General features: G+C 46.5%; 1 pseudogene; it reads right to left on the bottom strand.

Annotated features, from left to right (window-relative positions):
• Positions 1-701: 701 nt before the first annotated feature.
• On the bottom strand, positions 702-6,060 carry LOC138071663 (melanoma-associated antigen 10-like; annotated as a pseudogene).
• Positions 6,061-12,658: the final 6,598 nt, after the last annotated feature.

Here is a 12,658-nt window from a genome sequence, read left to right as displayed (position 1 = left end):
TCCGGGTGCTGGTGATGGACAGGGAGGCCTGGCGTGCTGTGATTCATGGAGTCACAAAGAGTCAGACACAACTGAGCAACTGAACTAAACTGACTGAGACTAAAATAGCTAAAGGGAATCCAAAAATTAAGATTTGTTAAGATTATGCCTATTTTCTTGAATAAGCCAAGCAAGTACAGGTATATATTTTAATATTACAGAATAATACACTAAATTGGTTAAGATAATCCAAAAAATAGGGTTTGTTTAGATTACTCTTACTTTCTTGAATAAGCCATACAAGTCCAGGTATACATATCTTAAATTTTACAGAACAATAGACTAAAGTGGTATGGGAATCCAAAAATGAGCCATGTTTTACATTTTTTCTCTATTGCCTGCTGAGTTTTTCCACATTTCCAAGAAAATCCCAGTATCATGTTATCTTGTTTCAGGTCACAAAATACAATGGAAGGTTCCCCAAATTGTTTTGCAAAATATCAAAACTCTTATTCTTAAATCTGATAAATGTTTAGCAATAAATGTGATCAACATCATTCATAAACAGATTCTAAAGTCAATAAGCCTATTCAAAGGAAGAGTATTTGAAAAAAAATATTAAAAGGGAAGAAAAAAATGATAAACTTTTAAGTCACCCATACAGAACAGGAAAACAAAGTTGTTGCACAGAGTGTTCTCCCCAGCCTGACCCCGACTCTCCTCTACTTAGAAACCTGACTGCCCTCTTCAAACACAGTACATTCTTCAGTTGGGTCAGGAATTACTGGCAAATGCTGCACAATAAACATGGCAGTATTACTATCCATAGCGTTATTTCTGGCCCCAGCTCTCTCTTCCTCATCTCTTAAAGCCTCCTCATAGCAGTCTGAGAAGGAAATGAGGTCAATCCCTTTGATCTTGGCCAAAAATTCCTAAACTTTCAGCTTGCTGGTTTCAGCATAGGACCTTGGACCCCACAGGAATTCGTACCGTGAAGGATCACTATTAGACACCAACCGGTACTCTAGAGAATTCTCCTGCACCCAGTTTCTGGTGATGAGCTTCCTAGGCTCCCCATAAATGAAATGCTTCCTCCCAGCTTTGATGTCTATCATATTCAAGAAATTCCAGATGTTCTCCTCAGGGACACAGTTGCCCTCTATGAATATCACACCCAGAATGATTATCAGAAGGCCATTTGTAGGCATGCTCTGATCATCACTAACTATCTTATCATGGGTGAGGCCTAATGAGTTGAAAAGGACGTAGCAGTGGGTTTTAGGGTCCACTTCCTTCACATCAATGCCAGAGATCACCTCTAGGCACTTAGAAGCTTTCTCAAAGGTCACAAGGAATTGTTTGTTATCCCTTTTGATGGCAACCTTTAGCATTTCTGCCTTTGTTATGGGCTCCTTCTGTTGATATTTGAGAATCATTAAATGAACCAAATTAGCCACCTTCTCATTTAGCAGGTCTCTGGGCAAGGATTTGGTGTCTTCTGAGGCCTGGTGAAAGCCTGTGCCCTCCTCCTCTTGGCTGCTGGAGTCTTCATCTGATGTGCTGCATGATGTGGAAGAGAAGAAGCTCCCGGGACTCTCCGGAGGCTCCTGCTCCTCCTCCTCCTGCTACTTCTCCTCCTCGTGCACCTTCTCCTCCTCCTGCTCCATCTCCTCCTCCTCCTGCTGCTCCGTCTCCACCTCCTGCTGCTTCTCCTCCTCCTGCTCCTCCTCCTTCTCCTCCTGCTCCTCTTTCTCCTCCTTCTTCTCCTTCCCCTCCTGCTGCTTCTTCTCCTGCTACTGCTCCATCTCTTCCTCCTCCTCCTCCTTCTGCTCCTTCTCCTCCTGCTGCTCTTTCATCTCCTTCTGCTCCTTCTCCTCCTCCTGCTGATCCTTCTCCTCCTCCTCCTGCTCCTTCTCCTCCTGCTGCTCTTTGTGCTCCTTCTCCTCCTCCCGCTCCTTCTCCTGCTGATCCTTCTTCTCCTCCAGCTCCTTCTCCTCCTGCTGCTCTTTCTCCTCCTCCTACTCCTACTCCTTCTCCTCCTGCTGCTCTTTCATCTCCTTCTGCTCCTTCTCCTCCTCCTGCTCCATCTCTTCCTCCTCCTCCTCCTTCTGCTCCTTTCCTCCTCCTGCCCCTTCTCCTCCTGCTGCTCTTTCTCCTCCTCCTGCTCCTTCTCCTCCTGCTCCTTTGTCTCCTACTTCTGCTCCTTCTCCTCCTCCTGCTCCTGCTCCATCTCTTCCTCCTCCTCCTCCTTCTGCTCCTTCTCCTCCTGCTGCTCCTTCTCCTCCTGCTGATCCTTCTTCTCCTCCTTCTCCTCCTGCTCCTCTTTCTCCTCCTCCTGCTCCTCCTCCTTCTCCCTCTGCTCCTTCTCTTCCTCCTGCTTTTTCTCCTCCTGCTTCTCCTCTGGTGTGCCCAATATCAGTGGAGAGGAAGGGATGGTTGCAAGGAGTGGGTAGGAGAAGGTGAAAGAGCAAGAAGAAATGGAGAAGGTCTCCTCCTCCTCAGGTATGGAATCCTGAACCATCAGCAGGCCTTGTATCTCACTTAGGGTATGAAAGCCTGGCTCAAAAGTGAGGCATGGACGCTTTGGAGAATAAGGCATGATAACTCTTGTTGGAGGGAGCAGGTGGAAGTGTTAGCAGGATGGTGGGAGATGGGATCCCACGGGCCTGAAGGAGAAGGTGGGTCAGCAGCCTCATCAGAGAAATGTATTCTTGGCAGCTCTGACAAAGGCTGACTTACAGATCTCCTCTTTAGGGAGTTCTCTAGGGCCTCACAGGGCTCCTGTCTCCCTGGACAGTTTGTCCCTGGGAACCTGTAAGAGGATGTTAGAAAGCTCCTCAGAGTGCAGCCAACCAGCACAGCCCAAGGCTTCCAGGGATGACTGTGGCAGGTGGGGTCAGGCACTGTGAGGCCCCTTCGGTTCTGGAATAGGTGGGGTCCTTGGTAGACATTCAGAATATGCACCTCAACTTGACTTCCCAGCACTGCCTGGGCTTCCTCTGCTCTGCTGACCTGAGGACATGTGCCTCACACCAAGGCCCTTACCTCATAGTTCCTGGAGCCCCTGACAGGTGAGGAGGGGTTGAGTTCTGTGAGGTCATTGCTGTTCTGGAGTGGATGATCCCCTCCATGCTAAGGTTATTACCTTTGCTCTAACAAGGCTTGTGCCCCCTCTTTCCCTGCCTCCGCTAGCTTAAGACAAAAGCTTACATTCCTGACACAGATGAGAAGTGAAGGGGCAACATTTTCGGCCACACCTGCCCAGGGCCTTTCAGGGTGACAGCAGGTGCTGAATGAAGTTTGTGGGTTCCCCCCTCTCTCCTAGCTGAGGGTTACCCTCATTCCTCACACTGCTGGTTGGTTCTGGGACTCCCTCTGCTGTCTTGAGTCTGGCCCCTTCAGAACAAGCCCTCACCTGCCTGAGACTACCAAGAAGGAAGTAAGGGTACACCATCTGACCACTGTGCCCAGGGCCCCCCAGGGCTGACCACAGGGGCAGGGCAGAGCTGGGTATGCCTTGGGTCCTCAGGTGAGAGTGTGCCCTCAGTCCTCATTTAGAGTCCCTACCTTAAACTCTGGCAGAGTCCAGGACTCTTTCCTCTGCTGAGCTGATGTAGCTTCCCCACAGACGGCCACTTCCTCAGAATGAGGACTTCACCTCCCTGAAAAACCCATGGGCAAAAATGAGGCACTACATCTTACCACCCTTGCTAGGTCCTTCCAGTGCTAAAAGCAAGTGCTGGGCCCCATGTGTCCTCTGGTAGGGCTATCTTCAGTCTTCCCTCATGGTATCCATTTTTACCTTGACAGGGCCTAGACCACCCCCTGCTGACTGGACATTAACTGCCTCAGACCACGACCTCACCTTTCTGAGACAACTTTCTCACCCTTGGATAAAGTGGGGGCATATCATATACAACCAACCCTGCCTGAATCCTTCCAGACCTAAGGACAAGAGATAGCTAGACTCCATGGGGTCTCTTTTTTCTGGGATTGAAAGTGCCTTTGGTCCTCACCAAGTGTCCTTACCTTGACTCTGGTAGAGTCTGGGACTTTTCCCTCTTCTGATCTGATGTGACTCCTTCAGCTGACCTGTCTTCTCACTCACACCAAGGCCTTCACCTCAAGACCTAACCACCCTCAAGACAAAAGTAAAGAGACATTACATCCAACCACCCCTGGTTTGGGGTCTCCCATGGCTGGCAGCAGGGGCTGGGCTTCCTCTTCTAAGATAGGTAATTCCCTCTTTCTTCCCTCAATGTATTCTTTACTCCTGGAGGGCCTTGCCCACTTTAGGTGGTGACCTGAAATCATCCTTCTCAGACCAAGGTTTTATCTCCCAGGGACTCTTCCACATACCCTTTGCAGGGAGTGAGGGTACACCACATCTGAGCATTACTGCCTAGATCCTTCCAGGGTGGATAGTGGGGACAGAGTGGAGTTTCTGTGAGACCCCTTCTGTCTGTGTTAGGGAGTAACCTTAGTCCCCTTCTTCAAGGCCTTTACCTTACCTTGACTCCTCAGATTCTGGAACTGCCCCCTTGGCTGATGTCATCAGCTCAGACCAAAGTGTTCATCTCCCTGGGACACCTCATACAAAGTAAAAAGACACAATGTCCAGCCACCCCTGCCTGGGGTCTGTTCTGGCATAGGGAATGTACTCAATCCTCGCTCAAAGTATTCATCTGTACCCCTGGCAAGGCTTGCCCTACCCTCCGCTGACCTAAAGTTTTCTGCTCCAACCCAGACCTCACCTCCCTGAGACACTCTATCCCCTGAACTCCTGGTAGAGCTTGTGGCAGAAGTGAGAGTTCATCCCCTCTATTCACCCCTACTTGGATCCTCCCAGGGCTGAGATTCTGTGGCATCTTTCTTTTCAGGGAAGGGGGGTCTTCAGGCCTCTCAGTGGCCCTTACCTTGATTCCTGACAGAGCCTGAAACTCCTCCCTGTTCTCAACTGATGTGTCCCCCCTTCAAAGGGATGTCCTCACCTCTCTGAGATGCCCATTCCCCAGGAAAAGTTAGGAAATGCCACATTTGTCCAACCCTGCCTGTGCTCTCCTGGGGCTGACAAGAGGAGCAGAGCTGGGCTGGGGCCCCTTCTCTTTAAGACAGATATTTTCAGGGCAGGCAAGGCCAAATCTACTTGGGGAGGGAGGTCCTCTCAATCCTCCCTCATAGTCCTCTCTGTTATCCAGAGGTCTACCCCTCAGAAAAAGTCTCACCTCCCTGAGACTCCCAGAGTGGAAGTCACTAAAGCCACATTTGGCATCCCTGCTACATGGCCTCGCAGGGCTGACAGCAGGGGCAGGTTTCTGTGAGACCCCTCTTCATAGGGTGGGAGATCTTCCCTCAGAGTACTTATTTTGATACCTGACAGCATGTGGCTCTCCTCCCTCTGCTGATCTTAGGCACACCCACCAGACCCAGGTCTTCCATCCTGGGAAGCCCCCAGAAAAAAAAAAAATTAGTCAGGGTCCAAATCCAGTAAGCATCCTCAGCTCTCCTGTGTTGGTGGGAAGGGCAGAGAACTGCTGGGTCCCATGTGTTCTCGTGTAGGGGGTGCCCCCACTCCTTTATCTGACCTTGGGGAAGGCCTGCAATTTCTCCCTCTACCAAACTGTCCCTGCTCCTTCAGACTTGGTCCTCACTCCCCTGAGAACAACCAGAGAAACGTAAAGAGAGGCCACACCCTCCCTCCCCGACCTCCCACCCTTTCCCATTCCACTCCCCTCCCCACTCCTCTGCCCAGCACCTCTGAAGGCTGACAGTAAGGGCTGACCAGCATGTCTTCTGCAGCAGGGAGCTCTGGCCCGCTTAGGGTATTCCCACCACCCCACAGACAAAGGCCTCTCTCCCCAGAGACCAGCCCCACCCCGTCCTGAGGGAGCGAGGGCCACCGCTCCCGAGCCCCACGGCCGAGCCCTCCAGGTGACTGGAGTGGCGGAGCAGGATTGGTGGGGCTTCTCGGCTGCGGAAGGTCCCCCCAACCCTGAGTTTCACATTCACGCCCCACAGGCCCGCCTCCCCTCCTTCTCTTGACCTGAGGCCGTTCCCTCACCCTGCAACCACTATCGCCATGAGGCGCCAGACGGAAGTCAGAAGACAAAGAGGGGCGCAGGGCTCCCTAGGTCGCCTCAGCGCTGAGAGCAGGTGGGGAGGGCATCATGGGCCCCTGGGTCGCCAGGGGGACCCCTAAGTCTCACAGAGTGGAGAGGGAGCCTTCCTTTGCATCCTCACCTCCACGTCTCCCACCGAGTCCTCCACCGACGCCTCAGTGTCCCAGGCCTCTGGGCGCAAGTCAGGACACAACACACTCGGGACCCCTGCCTGAGACCTCCTGGGAAAGATGGCCGAGGCACAGCATGCCAGAGGGTCCCGTCCACGGGGGCCAAGGAGGCTGCTCTCCCCTGCTCTGGGTCCTCGCCTCAAAGGCCGGCAGGGCCTGGGCTCATTCCTTGGTGCCCCAAGTTCATCCTCCTCTAACAAGCCTCACCGCATGTCCAGGAAACCTACTGTGGGTTCTCAAAGCTGAAAGCAAGCACACGGTGGGGCTCCCTCGACCTGACCTGCAGTGGGCTTCTTCCACTTCTGGGTCCTCACCTGATAGACAACAGCTGGACTCCTTCTTCCCCAGCCTCTCAGAGCAGTCTCGTGTCCCTCAGACTCCAGGAGAAATGGGCCCGATACACCACCTCTAGGAGTCCTACGGACGGTCTCCCAGGGATGACTGCAGGGCTAAGGCGGGGCCAGGTTTCCCTGCCCCATCCACAAGGTGAATTTGCAGCTCTACCTATCAGACACAGCCAGCGTTCCCACTCATTCTGTGGGGCAGGGCTGGATTTCCAGCTCTACCTTACGAGACGCAACCAGGGTTCATTTCATGGCTGTCTGTGCAGCAGGGCGGGGTTTCCAGCTCTACTATGAGAAGTGGCCAGGTTTCTCCACCCCATCTGTAAGGCGAAGCCGGGTTCCCACTCTTTCTAAGAGGCAGGGCCGAATTTGAAGCTCTACCTTAGGAGACACGGCCAGGTTTCTCTGTCGCATCTGTGAGGCTAAGCCAGGGTTCCCACTCTTTCAGAGAGGCAGGATTTCCAGCTCCACCTATGAGACACAGCCAGGGTTCCCGCTCTTTCTGCGGGGCAGAGTCCAGTTTCATGGCTCTGTCTGTGCAGCAGGGCGGGGTTTCCAGCTCTACTATGAGACATAGCCAGGTTTCCTTGCCCCATCTATGAGGCAGAGCCAGAGTTCCTACTCTCTCTGCAGGGCACTGACAGGATTCCAGCTCTGATGTGGAAAAGCCATGCAGTCCTAGCTCAGAGTCCTCACCTTGACTCTGGGCTCAGCCTGGGCTGCTTCCCTCGTGATCTCCAGAACAAGCCCCTACTCCTTGAGAATATCAAGGCATGCATGCCAGGGCTATGAGAGGTTGACAGCAGAGGCAGGGCAAGCTACTGGCCCGCCCTGAGATTGCAGGCATACCCTCAAATTTGTCCAAAATAGTATTTATATTTACTCCTGACAAGGCTTGTATGCCCTCCTTTTTGCTGACCTGATGATGCATCCTTTGGTCCAAAGTCACCATTTCTCTAAGCACCTCTCCAAAGAGGGCATGGGGGAGGGGCACTCTATCTGACTGGACTACCCAGGACATCCCATGCTGACTGTATGAGCAGCTTTTTGTGGGTCCCCCACTGTTTGGGAAGGGGCTCACCACAGTCCTTCCTCAAGATCCTCCTCTGGATGCCTGGCAAGCCTGAGTCCCCTTCCCTCTCCTGACGTGAAACAGGGCTCCTCAGAGCAAGGTCCTCAACTCTTTCTGATGCCTTAGTGAGAAGTCAGGGAACCCCACACCCAGCCATCATGCTTTAGGACCTCCTAGAGTTGAAAGCAAATAAAGGGCTGGATTCTATAGTACCTTCTCTGTCTGGGGCAGGCTTCTAATTGCTCCTCCCTCAGGGTCTTCATCTTGATGTCTGTTGGTAATTGGATGATGACAGTGTTACTTGTCCCTACCTTCTGACCACATCCAGTGACCACACCCTGAGGTTTCACAGGGCTGACCACAGCAAGAGGGTAGGGGTAGGGCCCAGTTCTTCAGACCCTCAAATCCTCTTTTAAGTCCTCACCTTGACAACTAGCAAGATCTAGACTCCTCTCCCCTCCTAGCCTATGTCTGCCACCTTCAGACCAAGGCCTCTACCCTCCTGAGACCACCCAAGCTAGAAATGAAGGGGGCTGCTCAGCCTGAGATCTATGCTTGAAGTCTTCCAGGACTGATATCAGCAGTGAAGCAGGGTTCTGTGGAGTACTCTCTGTTCTGGTATGGGTGCACCCCTCAATCCTCTCTGAGAGTCCTCATCTTGTACCCTGGGTTCAACTAAATACAAAATGGGAAATTATCCCTTCCTGCCATCTCTGGCCATTTGCTCAAGTGCATCTCCTATAGAGAATGGTTTTAGATTCCAGGCTAGATGCTGTGTAAGAGAGTAGCAGCATCCATGAGAGAGATGAAGCCCAACTTCCTAAGGGGTCTCTTCACTAGCCAGACTTAGATTTTAGAAACTTTTGTTCTAAAAATGTATTTTCTACAAGGAAGAAGCTGAACAGTTGTGATTATGGGATATCCTGCCTCTTTTGAGCTTATCTAACTCTGCATTGTCCAGTGATGTAATTTTCTTTTTTATAACCCTCATTCTTAGAAATATATTGTACATTGTGCATCTCTACCAAATATATATATAGAATATGTGTGTGTGTGTTTGTGTGTATTTCATGAATATCTGCCCTTACTGTGGGTGATTCATTGTGATACTCACTATTCCACTTTTAGTACATTTTTTGTAGTCCGTTAAAATAGTACATTAAAAAAAAAAAAAAAAAAGATCAGTCTTTACCCACTAAATGGGTTTCAACTGATTATTAGCAGGCTCAAGTCATACTGGATAAATCAACCCATTTTTCCTGCTGTCCTGTTGTCCTCAAGGATACTGGCATCTGGGGTCTGAGGTGCAGCCTCAGATTACTATATTGAAGTAGGAGCATAAGCTTTTAAACTTTACTCCTCCCTATACTGTCATCTTCCTTCTATTATAATCTATAAACTCTCTCCAACCTCTCTTAGGCCCAGGACTTCCTCATCCCAACACAAGTTCAACACAGTCCTCAGTCTTCCCCAGAGGTTTCTCATGTTTTGTTGCTTAGATTTTATTATGTACAGTTGTGAGATTTCTTTTTATTCTACCTTCTATGGTTTTCCAGGCTTGATTTTGGGAGAAGACAATGGGCCAAGTTTGATTGTCATCTTTGCAGCTACAAGTAAGGCATGAAATCTGTAAATGAGAATTGACATCTTTACAATGATGTATATCTCATCAGTAAGTATGAAATACTGCCCCATTTATCTGAGACTTACTTTACCTGAATTTATCAGTAAACTTTTATAGTTGCCTCCATAAAGATCTAAAATGTTTTAGTGATGATTCTTTTAAGGTACTTTTTGGATTTAATTGCTGTTGTGAATGGGATATTTTCTATTACATGTTCTAATCAGTTACTGCTTTTATGTGACAAGTCTCTGTCTTTTGCTATAGTGAATTTATACTTTCTGAGGTTTCTTGTTCATTTGAATATTCCACATGCTTATTCTTTAGAATTTTCTACACAGGTAATATCACCAAATAGTATAACTTTCTTTTCAATATTCATACCTCTTATTTATTTTGATATCCACAGTTCTGACTTTGTGTTCCAGTATCATTTTAAATGATAAAGATGATAGCATGTATCTATTTATTTTCCCTGACTTTAATGGAAATGCTTCTACTATTTCACATTAAAGCATATTTGTTGTGGATCTAGGGGGATGGAAGGTCCCTTGTAACCTTAGTTTGCTAAAAGAATTCCCATGAACTTGCATTGAAATTTTCTAATATTTTTTAAAAATATACCCATTGAAGTAATGAAATGGTTTTCTTTTGTTATGGGCTGAATTGTGTACCCCCAGAATTCATACGTTGAAGTCCTAAACCTCAGCAATTCAGAATGTGACTGAATTTGGAGATAGGGCCTTTAAAGGGAAAACTGAGGTAAAATGAGGTCATAAGGAAGGGGCCTAATCCAATATGACTGGAGTTCTTATAAGAAGAAGGGATGAGGAAACAGATACACAGAAAGAGAGACAGAAAGAGAAGACAGTCATCTACAAGCAAAGAAAGTGACCTCAGGAGAAACCAATCCTGCCAACATATGGATAGTAGACTTGTAGCCTGCAGAATTATAAGGAAATAAATTTCTATTTAAGCCACCTGGTCTCTGGTATTTTTGTATTGCAGTCCTAGCAAACTAACACACTCCTTTAATTAGTTAATGTAGGGAATTATAACTGAAAGTATTTCCTAATGTTAAATCATGTTTTTATTTCTCAGACACTATCTCTTTGTTCATTTAATTCACTGCTGTGCTGCATATGCTATTAATCTATTTAAGGTATTTTCTGCCGTGTGAGTGAGTTTGGCTCAAATGTTATTTTCGTGGGGAGTCCTCATCTCGTTTTTGAATTAAGGAGAGCTAGCCTGGGGAAAATAGTTGAAAAACTGCCCACCATTTTATATGCTTTAGAAGAGGTTAATGACATGGTGATTTGGCTTTCTCTGACCATTTGATAAAATCGGCCTTCAAACTGCTTGTTTTGGAGCATATAAGGATGGCTTAAACTTTGAAAATAGTTTCAGTTTTTATTGTTCAGTTGGAAGTTTCTATTTCTTTATGAGGCGATTTAATCTTTATTTTCCTAAAAAGTCATTGCTTTCACTTAGGATTTCATATTTAATGACATGATATTTATAATAAAAATTTTTATTACAGAAATCCTAAAACATACACAACAGTAAAGAGAATAGTATAATGAACCCAATATACCTGATACTCAGCATCAACAATCATTAATGCATGGCCAACATGGTTTTAATTATATATACCTCCATCTACTACCACCACCAATCTTTGCTTCTTGAATAATGTAAAACAAATTTAAGATATTATGCTGTTTCATCTCTAAATATTTCAGTATGCATTTTAAAGGATAATGACTCATAAAATATGAACTCAACACAATTATAAACCCTAAAAATTTTTATTTATATATATATTGCTTAATTGCTTTCCTTCAAATTGGTGCCCAAATATGATCTATACATTGGTATTGCTTATTATGTCCCCAAGTTATTTTTAATCTACAGGTTTCCCCACACACATAACATTTTTCCATTATAATTAATTTTTGTTATTTAATGAAACACATACATATATCTTGTGTTCTGTCCTATTTCCCATAGTCTGGATTTTGTGGATTGCAACACTTTAGTGTCTTTTAACATGTTCTTCAGCCTTCTGTACTTCTTTTCATTGCCAGTTAGAGGTAGAGACTTGATCAGATTTTTTTTTTTTTTTTGTATTTTCTTTTGTTTTCCAAGACTACTCCATAGGTGATGCTGTGTACTTCCAATGGTGGTTTAGTCACCAAGTCATGTCTGACTCTTTGTGATCCCATGGACTGTAGCCTGCCAGGCTCCTCTGTCCATGGGATTTTCCAGACAAGTAGAGTGGGTTGCCATTTCCTTCCCAGGGGATCTTCCCCACCCAGGGATCAAACCTGGGTCTCCTGCATTGCAGGTGAATTCTTTGCCAACTTAGCTACCAGGAAAGCCCAAGTACTTCCAGTAGGAGGGTACATAATGTCTGGTTATCTCTCTTTGTGCTGATGCTGGCAGTCACTGATGACAATTATCCATTAATCCCTTAGGTCTTGAAGAATGATAATTTCTTATTCACTCATTTCATTTTAATTTATTCACTGAAATACCCCTATACTGTATGTAGAAATTATTCTTTGTCCATCATTTGTTTATCCTGAGGGAAAGGTGTAATATTTGCTGTGTTCTCTTATTACATTTAAATCTCTTCTGCATCAATATTTTGTATAATTTTATTTAAGTTATATTGTTTATTTCTGATTTTATATTCAGTTCAGTTCAGTCACTCAGTCATGTCTGACTCTTTGCGACACCATAAACCAACCACAGCACGCCAGGCCTCCCTGTCCATCACCAACTCCTGGAGTCCACCCAAACCCATGTCCATTGTGTCGGTGATGCCATCCAACCATCTCATCCTTCTCCTGCCCTCAATCTTTCCCAACATCAGGGTCTTTTTCGGTGAGTCAGCTCTCCACATTAGGTGGCCAAAGTGTTGGAATTTCAGCTTCAACATCAGTCCTACCAATGAACACCCAGGGCTGATCTCCTTTAGGATGGACTGGTTGGATCTCCTTGCAGTCCAAGGGACTCTCAAGAGTCTTCTCCAACACCACAGTTCAAAAGCATCAATTCTTCTGTACTCAGCTATATTCAGTAATCATATTTTAAAATTTTGTCTGTTTTATAAGATTTTCAAAGAATGGGCTTTTGTTATTTGACTCTACTGTTTTCCATTTCCTTATTTCTGCATTTACTTTCTTTATTTCCTACTTTATACTTCCTTAGGTTTAACATGCTATTCATTCCCTAGCTTCTTGAATGGCTTGGATGTTTCATACATTTCTTATTTTTTAAATACATCTATTTAAGGCTATATATTCCCCTCCGAGTAGCACCTGGGTTGCATCATACAGTTAAAGTTA

This window comes from Capricornis sumatraensis, chromosome X (genome assembly GCF_032405125.1).
Source record: "Capricornis sumatraensis isolate serow.1 chromosome X, serow.2, whole genome shotgun sequence".
NCBI classification, from domain to species: domain Eukaryota; kingdom Metazoa; phylum Chordata; class Mammalia; order Artiodactyla; family Bovidae; genus Capricornis; species Capricornis sumatraensis.
Note: the sequence above shows the minus strand (reverse complement) of the source record. Positions and strands in the feature narration are given on the sequence as shown.